The 13,053-nt window shown below is 38.4% G+C and overlaps 1 protein-coding gene across 1 annotated transcript in view; it reads left to right on the top strand.

Moving 5' to 3' along the window:
- Positions 1 to 13,053, top strand: part of LOC124777614 (mitogen-activated protein kinase kinase kinase 7-like) — a 157,388-nt gene that overhangs the window by 25,038 nt on the left and 119,297 nt on the right. The gene's annotated exons all lie outside the window — the stretch shown is intronic.

Genomic DNA, 13,053 nt, shown 5'->3' with positions numbered 1-13,053 from the left:
GTTGCATATGAAAATGTGTGATGAATTTCGTAAAACACAGCGTGTTTGACTCTCATTTAAAACTTAACATTTTGAGGACCGCCACTTAGAAGAATTTTGAGCCCAGAAGACGAGACATTTATGTCGTTATTTAAAATTTTACTGGCGCATTTGTGTGATGTATTTTCAAGTGTAACACACATAAAACAGACCAATTTATGCCTGAAAGCGTAGCTTTTGTTGTAGCCATGCTTGTACATTAATTTAAACTATTAACTTTTTCTGCTTGTGTGTTCGCACTACTTAGCAATGATGTTGCTGTTGACTGACTACATCACAAGTTCTATGCTCTGAATATCTGCTTTCATTGGTTGGCGAGATCACGTGACATGAGCTATGATTGACTTACAAAAGGGCATTACAATCTCGATTTCAACACTTCGGAAACTAATGTACTGTGTTTGGTGGAATTCGAATTTATACTTTTGTAATATGAAAGTATTTTAACTGGGACATCCAGGAAAAATCCAGGAGTTTTTTTTCCTTGTCCGCGTATACACCCTGTTTTGTACAAAGTCCAGCTTCAGAAGTAGAAAACACACACACACACCCTGTCACTGTTATCTCTGATACTAAGCCCTGACTGCAACCGTGTCTGACATTTTCTAGCTGAAGTGGATAGTGGGGGCAAGGATGAGTTGCAGAGGAAATGCCAGTGCAGCCTATGGGAATGTGCAGGGACGTGTTGGGGACAGGATAGGGCTGCTAGGTGCAGCATCATGTAAAGCAGCACAATTGCTGCAGCTTAGTTTGTAGATCGCATGCCTATTCCTTCCCCCTCAAAGGCAGGGCCCCTGTGAGAGCAACCACACAGTCTACTGTCTGTCAACATGTATGGCCACCATCAGACTGGCCAGCAGATGATACTGCTTGCTACTTTGCTTCTCCATGGCCGTCCTGTTTGTGTCGATGCCCATAGAACTCTTCCTGTAGTGTTATTTACAATAGGCTGCTTGACAGTCTGACCAAGGCCAAAATCCAAGCATACCGCTCTGATCAGGGTGTCATTTTCATCGATTGGATGCCTCCTTAGTGCCCACATGCGACCTATTTTTCTCACCTTCGATAGAGTGGTGCTTCCATCCAAGATCAAGGCCCACATGCGACCTATTTTTCTCACCTTCGATAGAGTGGTGCTTCCATCCAAGATCAAGGCAGGCTATGAGGTTATCAACATCCGATTGTACATTCCGAACCTGATGCACTGCTAACAGTGTCATTATTTCAACCACACTCAAATGTCTTGTCAACACCCGGCCAAATGTGTAGCCTGTGGTAGGGATGCACAAAAGGGCAAGTGTCCACTTCCTTCTCCCCACTGTATCAACTGCAATGGTGACCATGTCACCTCATCTCAAGATTGTCCCATGTATCTTGATGAGTTGGCTGTCCAGGAGATCCGGGTAAAGGGAAAAGTTCCTTACCCTGTCACTTGCAAGTTATTGGCTAGTTGCAAACCCTGCGTTCCACCATCTAGCACTTATATTACTGTTCTTGCTACATATTGCTCCATGAAGGACATGGCCACGCTGACATGTGACCTCAAATTCAGCTCTGAGGTTGTGAAATCACCCAGTGTCATGGTGGCTTCACCATCGCTCGTCCAGCTGTGCAACTAGCCATCCGACACTCACCTCACAGGGCTAAGTCACCAGCTCCACAACCGCCAGGCCAAAAAGGACAGAAGGGGTACTCGTGTGAAGACTTCCTATGTCCCTCCATCCAACCAACACCCAAGTCTTCCTCTGCTAACAGGAAAGGCTCAAAGAAATCCAACAAACGCAAATGGTCTTCTCCTTCGCTGACTCGTAGGTCCTCTTCAGCAATGTTGGCACGTGATACCTCCACCCAGCTGGCCTCAGTGTCGCCAGTACGCATCACCGACCATTTCTCTGCGTCGGACTCTGCAGGCCGACACTTCTGTGCACCTCGTGGAGCAGCATCCTCCTGCCTCTGTCCCCTGTAGCAGCAAGCATTCGCAAGCTGGCTCTTGGCAGCTACTGAGGTGACACCCCTTCCTTTTTTCCTCGCGATGACTCTCCTCCAATGGAATGTCCGTGACTTTCGATTGAACAAAGAGGATTTAAGGTTGCTTTTAGAATCACAGCGTCCACTTGCACTCTGCCTTCAGGATACAAAACTGCGTCCTCACGACTGTGACCCCTCGAGGTTGGCATTCCATCTCGTGGGGGAGTTGTGGTGCTCATATGGGATGACGTTCACAGTCGACTCTTCCTCCCTGTCTACCCATCTTCAAGCTGTTGCAGTTCGCCTTTTCCTTCCTCACTTGACATTTTATCTTTGTATCATTTATACCCCTCTGCCTTTCGATGTCAGCAGGGCAGACTTCCTCAAGCTTACTGAGCAGCTACTGCAACCATTTCTGCTACTCGGTGACTTTAATGCACACCATCCCCTGTCGGAGAGGTGCACTCGACCTTCTCAATCAACTTAACCTCTTCTGCCTTAACACAGGAGCACCGACGTTCCTTTTCGACTCGATGCACACCTATTCTCATCTGGACCTATGGGTCATAATCCATATCAGGTGGTCCAGCACTGGTTGTTTGACCATCTCAGAAAAATTTTATATTTTGTGGGTAAATTCCCCAATGTTTAGTAGCCACAAAAATATTTTTTTAAAAAATTTATTGTTTATTATTTTTAAATGGCCTCCATATTTGTTCCAGGCTGCATGCGTTTTTTCGTATTAGAGAGCATCTACATTTTTTACAATTATTCAGTAGTGGATTGTCCTACACCTTTCAGATAAAATGCATTTAGTTCAACGCACTTTGCACTACAAATTAACATCATCATCACTTAGCTGAATGTATTCTTTAATATATTTTTAATAGTACAAAGTTATCAGCCACAAATTAAAAAAACTCAATTTTTGAACAGTAGTTTTCCAAAGAAACATTAATTTCTCAGGTTTAATATTTTTTCTGCTATTACACTGTATAGTAGAGTTACTTTTTGTAGAGTATCAATGGTGAGCAGCGTACACTGTAAAAAATACATAATTTTAAAAACTGTATTTTTTTTAATTTTTCCATTTTGTGGCCTGCAATATCTCTGTTGGGGGACCAGATAAAAATCTGAAAATTTCACAGTTAATAGACCTTTATTATATCAAACTTCAGTATAAATTCCAACTTTGAGATTCAATTGGAAGTGATGGAAAAAATATTACAAACACGAGCCAAAAATACGCTTTTTAAGTGTGATATCTGGTAGGCTAATTAAATAAAGTATACTAATTGCATAATGTAACACACCACATAACACTAGGTAATGATTATTTGTTGAAACAATGCTGTGGTAATTGTATCAGCAGGCTAACAATTGCATCTGCAAGCCTATACAAGTCTGATTGTTGTCTTCCACCATACACCAACAATTGTCTACTCACACTTGTTTAACTAGAAGTTCTTGAAGTCTGCAGTTGACAAATGGTGTCTCTGTGTTCTGTTGGTGTTATTATTAATGAAGCATGTCGTCAAAGTGTGTATGGAGTGTATCCCAGAGACATTACTGTAATCGAAGATATTACTGTATCACCGTACTGCGGAATAATACTTCAACAATAAAACTTAAAGAGAGAGAAAAAAAAAAAAAAAAACTTAAATTTGAAAGGAAATGCGCCATATACGACGACATACAGTTCTCATGCAAGCATCTGCCAACAGCAAAATGTGTCAAAGGCTTTAGAAAGACTATGCAATGCTTCATAACAACAAATTGCTTCCAATGAACATGAAGTCACGACTGTTTACATTAGATTTCGTTTTAGCAGTTATCAGTAGGCTCATGCGCATGCGCAGTTGAGTCGCGTTTGAGCAGTAGTTTCTCCCGCTTCTGGCTACAGGAATGTGACTATTGGCTGTGCAAGCAGTTGCAGCAAGCAGCTAGATGCTACCGGGGGAAAGGGGGCGCCAAATTCATATTCTCAAGGGAAAAAAAATACTTGTTTCACAAAGCGCCTAGCATCCAGCACACGTTTGTCTATCGATTATCCATATGATTTTGAAACGCTTCCCTGTGGCTTTTTGAACATTTTTTAACACGTTTTAAGTTGATTTCTGTATGAATCATAAGTTGATTTTTGAAAGCGTGCATAGTATATTTGATGTGTCTGTCAGGGGAATCCTCGTCGCATCTAGAAATAAACGTTCCGCAAACAAAAGGGGACGGGGCTGTACGAGATGAGCGGAGTAAAGCTGAATGGATGAATGCCAATCGCTGTCTGATTATGTGGTTGATTGGGTTTGCGAATGATCAGTGTTGTTATAATTACTAGTGAAATCCATAGATTCAGACTACCATAATGGAAATAAACGACTGACAGAAATAACAGGTGAGAAATATTTTGTACTATCTTCTCAGTGTACCCAAGAAAATGAAATTTTGACAGAAAATTTTTGGCCAGATCGCTACAATAGTAAGGACCAGTTGCACAGTCCCAGGCTAGCAGCCACTTCAGTTCTATTCTGGAAGTAACGCGGAAAACGTGTTGTACAAATGTTTAATAATTCCTAACCGGAAGACAATCGCGGGATACTAAACCTGTGATTCTGGCAGGGTTAGTGAAATTACTCAGCGAACAAATTTTGACAATGGCAGGAATAGCTGCAGAATTGGTGATGACAAGATTGTTTGTTAGAACAAGGAAGGAGAAGAAACGGGGACATCACGCAAATTATGGAAGAATAAGAAGATTCCAAATTTATATAAAAAAAATTTTAATACTACTTTTCGATCTTATGTTTGAGAATCTGGTGCGTATGAATGAAATGTGAAACTATTTCCTAACATAAAGCCTTTCGCTTGTAGTAGGCCTAATAGGCATTTGATATTGGCACTTCGTGAACTGTATTCTGTCATATTATAAAAATGACCATTTGTGCCAAAATAGTCTCGTTTATTTGGTGTGTCTTACAAAATTGCTCCAATATTAGAGAGGCATATTTTGTTTTATCTAGCAGACAGTGACATAATAGATGTAGTCAGATCAAAAACCACACCAGTCTTAGGTATTATTTGTGTTAACAGCTTTTTCCGTATTAGATAACAACATTTCGATTTTTCATGTAGCGAAACGTTTGACGAGCTTTGAAGTAATAGATTCTTTTGCAGAAAGGAAAGCATGCCATGTAAAGGTGTAGCAAGATTAGAGAGAAAAAAATGCTAAGAGCTAAGGATTGAAGAAATGTGTACTTTCTTGCTTGTCTCTTTTCTTTATTGGTTTTATGTACCACATGTTTCATTTTATGTCACACACAACAGCAAGTTATTAGCTAATAAAGAGTGCAAATTTTCTGAAGAGTTCTTGTTCTCCCGCTTATAAATGATCCCATCTGCTATTTATTGTGAGATTTTTTTTTAAAGAAAAAAGAAAGGGGGGGGGGGGGGGGTGTAGGATGTCAAACCGACCGACTGAGAGCAGGAGAGGCATCACAGGGCGTTTCAATTTCCACTGTCTTGAATATAGTTTGATGGCATCCATTACAAAATATACACGTTTCAATTCCACAGAGCGAAATACAGTGATATGCGATAGAATAATGCTTTGTGAAGAGGCGTGGCACTGCACTTTGACACACTTAAGACCAAGTAACAGGTCTTACATTTCTTCGAACATATATTTTTTATGTTTCAGACTTTTCAGAAAGATGTGCGCTATAAGATGAATATATTTTTGAGAATTCGATTTTCTTAGTATTGACCCATTTCACAAATATCGTAGATCCGAGGTTGATGCGCAGAGCAGTCAGAGTTATTGTGGGTAGTCTCCACGTGACCCGTGTTTACATTTAGCAATTTTGCTGTTTCCCCTTCGTTTACTCTCACATCAGATGAAAACAAAACAGATATCTGTGGCAGGGTGCTATCAAGTGAATTAAAATACATTCACATAATTACGGCAGGCTAAAATATGTCATTTGTTTCAGATTTTATTTTATTTCCACCTTTCTGACTGTCAAGCATTAATCACCTTGCAGAACAATGAAGTTATTTTTGTCTGTTTGCTAAAGACATTTGACTTTTATCAACCTTATCCACAGAGGCAGTCAATGTATTTGAAACGAAATTTTTAATTCCACAGTACAGGCTAGTTTCAACTGTTTGCTGCATTTCAAGTGCACATTTTCATCTTCTAGCACATATGGCATTATGCCATAATAAAGAACCAAACATGATATAATACAGTACTGGTGCTCCAAGAAAATTTACATCCCGAAAACCACACCGAAAAGCTTAATATCAAGTCAAGGTCTACTTCATTGGGAATCTGGACATATGAATATGCACTTCAAGTATGCACATTAAATGTACACATTTTAGTATGGTTCAAGAAATTCTGATGCTCTTGGAGTATCCACTGAGGTCTTGTTTCTTTTGTGACATAATGTATTGTTTTACACGTACATACATAAGGGCTTCCTGCATCATGGTAGCTGCGCAAGCACGATGTCGCCTGTTATCTGCGCTCTCTGGCAACTGCCGAAACGAACCAATTTCTAATAGGTCGCGGGAAAATATTGTGAATGGTGGTTTGAAAAGCGTTACTTTCAAAGTGAATATACTTTTACATTAGTTGAATTACGTGCGAGAATGTACCATGAATTTCTTAAATCACAGAGCGTTTGAATCTCATTTAAACATCCGCTCTTTGATGACGAGCCATTTAGAAGAATTTTGAACCCTGATCCGACATTTATGTCATTATTAAAAATTTTGCTGGCACATTTGAGTGATATATTTTAAAGTGTAACATGCACAAATAAGATCAACATTACATGCGAAATCTGAGCTGCTCTTGCAGGTGATTAACCTTAGAGACCAATATTATATGTGAAAGCTTTGCTTTTCTTGTAGCAACACTATGTATATTAATTTAAACTATTAACGTTCCCTGTTTGTGTGTTCATGCTACGTAACAGTGATGTTGCTGTTGACTGACTACATCACGTGTCCTATGCTCTGAATATCCGCTGTCATCGGCTGCCGAGATCACATGACATGAACATGACTGGCTTACAGAAATACATCGGAATCTTAATTTCAATGATTCGGAAAGTAACATGTGGTGTTTGGTGGAATTCCAATGTATACTTTCGTAATACAAAAATACGCAATGCACATGTTGCTGCACATAAAAGATATTTCCAAAACGTGTCTTTTTCTCTGCATTTCATTTTCTAAAGTGCTGGGAAATTCTACGCTCGTGTATAAAGGATTAATAAGGGAAAATTTACTGTCACTTAACATGGAAAAAGTGTGTTTTTACCTGGCAGAAAGTGTATTTTTAACCGGGAAATCAGGGAATTTTTCTTCCTTGTTCACGTATATGCCCTGGTGTAATACAGTGTGGATGTTGGGTTCGGTGGCAGTGCTGTTGCCCCATCATATGTATCGTTTCTGAGGCACCACTGCTCTTCCCATTTCCATCCACCCCCCTCCTCTTCTTTCCTCTTCCTGCTGCCCGTACGTTTTGCATGATTATCCCTTCCCCTTGACTGGCCAGTGCTGTTTGTGTTGTTCCTCCCATATTTCTGCCATCCTAGATCATGGACCGGTGACCTCACGGTTTGGTCGCTTCCCCAAAATCAACCATCTAATCATCTCTACAATTTTCTAGCAATACAACATCTCTGTCCACAACACCCTCATGGAACTTACGACGTTATCCTTTTGGCCATTTGCGGATATTGTGTGAAGGAATACACTGTAACACCGCTGTGGAGTGTGCTCAAAGTTATTTCTATGTCTGAAGATATCTTTTCATTGAAAATGACATGTTGTGTTCTAGTTGCTAGAAACTCTTCAGTCCAGTCACAAAGCTAGTCTGATATGCCAACATTAGATTGTGCTATAAAATTTTTTCGAATACTTTTGTAAAGTTTGGGAAGTGAACTGCTGGTTGGGATGACCCTTCTTGAATAACAGCCTTTAGAGCACCTACGAAACATATTTCTTCAAATGACTGATTAATTGTTATGATTTGGGGTCTTCATAGTATACTAGGAACTGTTTTAATTACTCTGGAGGTTATTTCATCCCATTCAGTTGAAGTTTTATTTTTTAAAGATAATACTGCTTTTTCTACACATTTAACTGCAATTTTATGTTTAGTTAGAACTTCCGTGCTAACTGAAGATAGGGACATTACCTAGATAGTCACTTAAATCAGCATCTGATTTTGATTCATTCATTCTAATGCTCTGTTATTTCTGAAGGGTTTTCAATGAACTTGTCACCTGACTTAATTTTGGAGATCTGTGGATTGTCAGTTGTTTAGTTTAGATTGTATCATTTATTCTGTGCCTCTGAGTTATGATTTGTATGATTCAGAATGAACTTTTTGTGTACCATTTCTTTTGCTGTCTTTATCACCCATCTACATATAGTTTTATTCTGTTTTACTTAGTTCATAATTCTACAGTTGTATTACTTTACAGTTCGTTGTGTAAATTTCTATTTCTAGTTCTAGACACTTTTATTCCAGTAGTTATCCATTTTAGTTTACTTATTTTTTATGGCAGACAACGGGTGGGGGGGGGGGATGTTTTGTTAAAAACATGCAATAAAGCTTTCAAGAAATCTGCTGGAGTTTTTAGGGCTTGTTCTACAGTGTGCCAATGGCAAGTTTACTTCTGCTGTGCCAATAGCCAGTTTACTTCTGCTAATCATGAGAGAACAAGATTATATATATATATATAATAGAAGGAAACATTCCATGTGGGAAAAATTATATATAAAAACAAAGATGAGGTGACTTACTGAACGAAAGTGCTGGCAGGTCGATAGACACACAAACAAACACAAACATACACACAAAATTCAAGCTTTCGCAACAAACTGTTGCCTCATCAGGAAAGAGGGAAGGAGAGGGGAAGACGAAAGCAAGTGGGTTTTAAGGGAGAGGGTAAGGAGTCATTCCAATCCCGGGAGCGGAAAGACTTACCTTAGGGGGAAAAAAGGACAGGTATACACTCGCACACACGCACATATCCATCCACACATACAGACACGTCTGCTTGTGTCTTTATATTTCATAGGCCCGAACCAATACAAAATGATCAGAAATCCCTAAACAAACATCGAATTTTCTTGTATCATGAAATTTGTAACTTGTCAGAATAGCATTTATACAAGTTGTAGTTCACCTACTCTCTCTTGTGACTTCTGTGAAGTTTAGCTTGAAATCAAATACTTGAATCACGTTAATAAATTGTGCAGATTTACTGGATTCATTTATTATGCTTATATTAAAATCAGCAGCTATCTAATCCTTATCTTCTTCTTTATCGTTGGTGTCTTTAAGAGATTCCTGAGTTTAAATAGAAATATTTTTGTTATTTGTTTACCTGGGTTCTATATGTCAAAATTATTTCAATATTTTTGCCCCTCTAATTCCAAACAGCAACTTTCAAAGAAAATATATTGTATGTTCACGATAGAGAAAATTAAAATCATTTGTCTTTAAATGTCAAAGAAATTTTAATAAGTATGCAGCAACCTCCATGAATTTTCTTACTCCTCAAAGGCTCTTACCTGCAATATAGTTCTCTAATTTATTAAGCATTTTGATACAGGATTTCTTTAGGCTATGTTCTTTCAAGGAAAAACTGTAATATTTCTCCCTTCTGACATAAATTAATAGCTTAACACTCAATAGTTTTTACCTCCCTGCTATTTACATGTTTTATATGTAGGCCATAAATGTTTATGTTCATGAAAAAATGTACATTCACTTATACTTTTAAGTACAGCTTTTCTTATAATATTTTCACTTGTTATTTCATCAGGCAACTTGTCACCCCCACTACTCACATTAAATTCCCCTTAGTATTTTTAATTTTTGCAGATGTCGATAAACATCTGGCTGAATTCTATAGACCTTAAATTGTTCAAACACAGACCACCCTGTGGTAAACAGTCTGTGGTTTTGAAGTGATTTGGATCTACAAATATTGTTGCTAGTGTATTACTCTCTTCTCTGGTTCAACTGTTTATTTTGTGTGCATATTTATCGCTCGGTGATCTATGGATAATGGTACTTATGGCTACTTGTAGTATCACATATATGTTTGTCACCATTTAGATCACACTTCTTGTTTCATTGATGATGATTTCTTCACTACAACTTTGTGGTAAATGTGTTCCCATATGGGCAAAAACTGCTTTTTAGTCAGTGTTAGAATTAACACTTCCTCTTTGGCTTTGTTTTGCTTCCAGTATGTTTTTCTATTGCATATTTAGTTGATGAGTTTTTATTCCTCAGTGAACATTGATAGTGTATCTTGAAACTACAACATTTTAAATTGTGAAACCACTGATTATTATAAAATCATGTTAGACACATTTGTTTTGGAATGTGTGCACCATTTTTAGTGCTCCGTACCACAGTCAGTAAAAACAGAACCCTTATGGGACCACCGAGCGAAGTGGCGCAGTGGTTAGACACTGGACTCGCATTCGGGAGGACGACGGTTCAATCCCGGGTCCGGCCATCCTGATTTAGGTTTTCCGTGATTTCCCTAAATCACTCCAGGCAAATGCCGGGATGGTTCCTCTGAAAAAAAGGGCACGGCCGACTTCCTTCCCCATTCTTCCCTAATCCGATGAGACCGATGACCACGCTGTCTGGTCTCCTTCCCCAAACAACCAACCAACCAACCAACCTTATGGGACCACTTTGTTGTCTGTCCAACTATTAAGACACCTTTATCTCAGGAATAGGTAAGATCCCTTAGCAGTGTAAAAAGTAAAGCTTCTAAGTTAGTGCAATAAAAAAAAGCCATTTGTGTCAAATATTTTGATACTTGCAAACTCACTCATCAAAACCTATAGGGTACTTCCTGTTGACCTAGAATCATGAAATGTGGCAAGAAGCAAGGTTTTATAGTACAAGTAAAGGAAAAAGTCCGAAAACTGTTATTTTGTAATTGTCTCATGAAAAAAATATTAATTTGTCATGCATTAACTGTCTGTGTGTCCATTTGTCAAGATAATTTTTCTCAGGAATGAATAGACATAAACTGTTGAAATGTATGTCACATACTCTGGTCAAAGGTCCCATGACAGTGTAAAAAAATTTAAGCTTCTGTGTGAGTGGGTTTGACTGCAGTCTCATCTGATTATGAGTGAAGATAATCGAGAAGGTGCTCCGGTTTTGTAAATACCTAATTACTCTCACCTTAAAGATATTAATGGGGGGGGGGGGGGAGATATCTATTAGTAAAATAGCTACTTTTAGTTTCAGTGGGAATTTAATCCTTTGGTTAAATTTCAAAATTCCTTGTGGTTTGTCAAGTGTCAGTATCTATTACTCAGTTTCTATCATGATTAAATTACTTTTATTATTATAATTTAATAACTTAAATGATGTTTGAGCACATAGGATCACAAAAAATTACACTCACTGATCTTTGAACTTTGATTCCTCTAACTCAAAGACTACTCAGCAGCGAATTTTAAGAAAGTTTAAATAATTGTGGTGCTAATTAGTGTAGCATGTTAACATGGCTCCAGAATTAATAAAGTAAATGCAAAAATTACAACATCAAATCTGAAATTAAACTAAAAGTTTAACTGTAAAACTTCAAAATCAAAATGTTCTTGAAAGTTCTAGAATTCCGAGGACCAATATCATGCCAGTATTATCATGTCACTATCGATATCAATAACAGGCAAAAATAATTGAGATTCTCGACTCCCGGGATGGATGCACTATCTACATACATAATTAAGTTAGAATGGAAACATCAGAGTGTGAGTTATACTCACACTTGGCCAATATTTATATACTTCGTGTTGATCCATATATATATGCGTCTGGTGTTATTGTACATATTTTATTAATCGCTGTTTCACCAGGAAGACACTGGCTCCGCAAGATCCTTCATTATCTTACAGCATTGACCTCATAGCTATTCTTCCATAGAAGTGAAAACATGGTAGCCAGAGCATGCCAAGTCAGGATTGTAGTGATGATGCAGAAGACTTTCCCCGTCAAAATTCTTAATTTTTCCCATGGTGACACAAGCAGTATTAGGACGCATATGAGGCTGCAGTTTGTTCTTTTTGTCTACAATGCTCGATGGAGCTTCAGAGATGTTTAGATGTATTGGACAGCATTTATGATGTGGCCAGGTTCCAGAAAATCAACCAGAATGCAACCATCTGCATCACAGAAGACAGTCCATATTTTCCCAGTAGATCACTCTCTTCCTGCTCTTTTCTTATGGCTAATCCAAATCATGCCATTCGTTATTTTGATGTTTTGTTTACTACTCACCATATAGAGGCATATTGAGTTGCAGCAATCACAGTGAAAAGATATTTTGATTGTGCCTGACTGCAACTCAGCACCTCTACTATGTGGTTGGCTAGCAATCTTTCCTCCTCATAATATTGGTATTCCGTATTGGACATTCCAGTTTTGGGCTATGAGTCTGTGAGCTTTGTAGCTTACAGTCATTAAATACTTCTTGATAACTCAGTTTACTAATCATTCCCTGCACAGCAGTATTTGTGTTGCAAATTTGGTTGAGATTTCATTGACAGGTGACGTGTCTTTTGTCCAAGAGCTCTTCAAGTCATGTGTTGAGTATCATGGAAACTGTTTGAGGGATACTGCTGCAGAGCTCATCTTGCGTGCTTGTGTTGCCATCTTTGATGTACTTCATACAAGTCATAACACTGCTGTCACCTGTGCGCAAATGACCATGTGCAGGCTGAAGTCTTAAGGTTCATTTTTTTTCTCTTTGACAAGGATTTCAATGACAGCTCACTGCCAAAGCAAAACAAAAGCTTGTGGTCACAAGATATAAATTAACGACAATGCAGTGTGTCAACACATAGTACAAAGTCTGTAGACTACATCTACATGCATGATGGTATGATTTCATTTTAATTATGTCTTGGAACTTCAGTTCCAGCAAGGGGTTGCTTGTGACCTTCATTTTGAGCCTTTTACTTTTCCAGAACTATTTTGCAACTACA

Source organism: Schistocerca piceifrons, chromosome 2, assembly GCF_021461385.2.
Source record: "Schistocerca piceifrons isolate TAMUIC-IGC-003096 chromosome 2, iqSchPice1.1, whole genome shotgun sequence".
Taxonomy (NCBI): domain Eukaryota; kingdom Metazoa; phylum Arthropoda; class Insecta; order Orthoptera; family Acrididae; genus Schistocerca; species Schistocerca piceifrons.
This window is presented reverse-complemented; position numbering and strand designations above follow the sequence as displayed.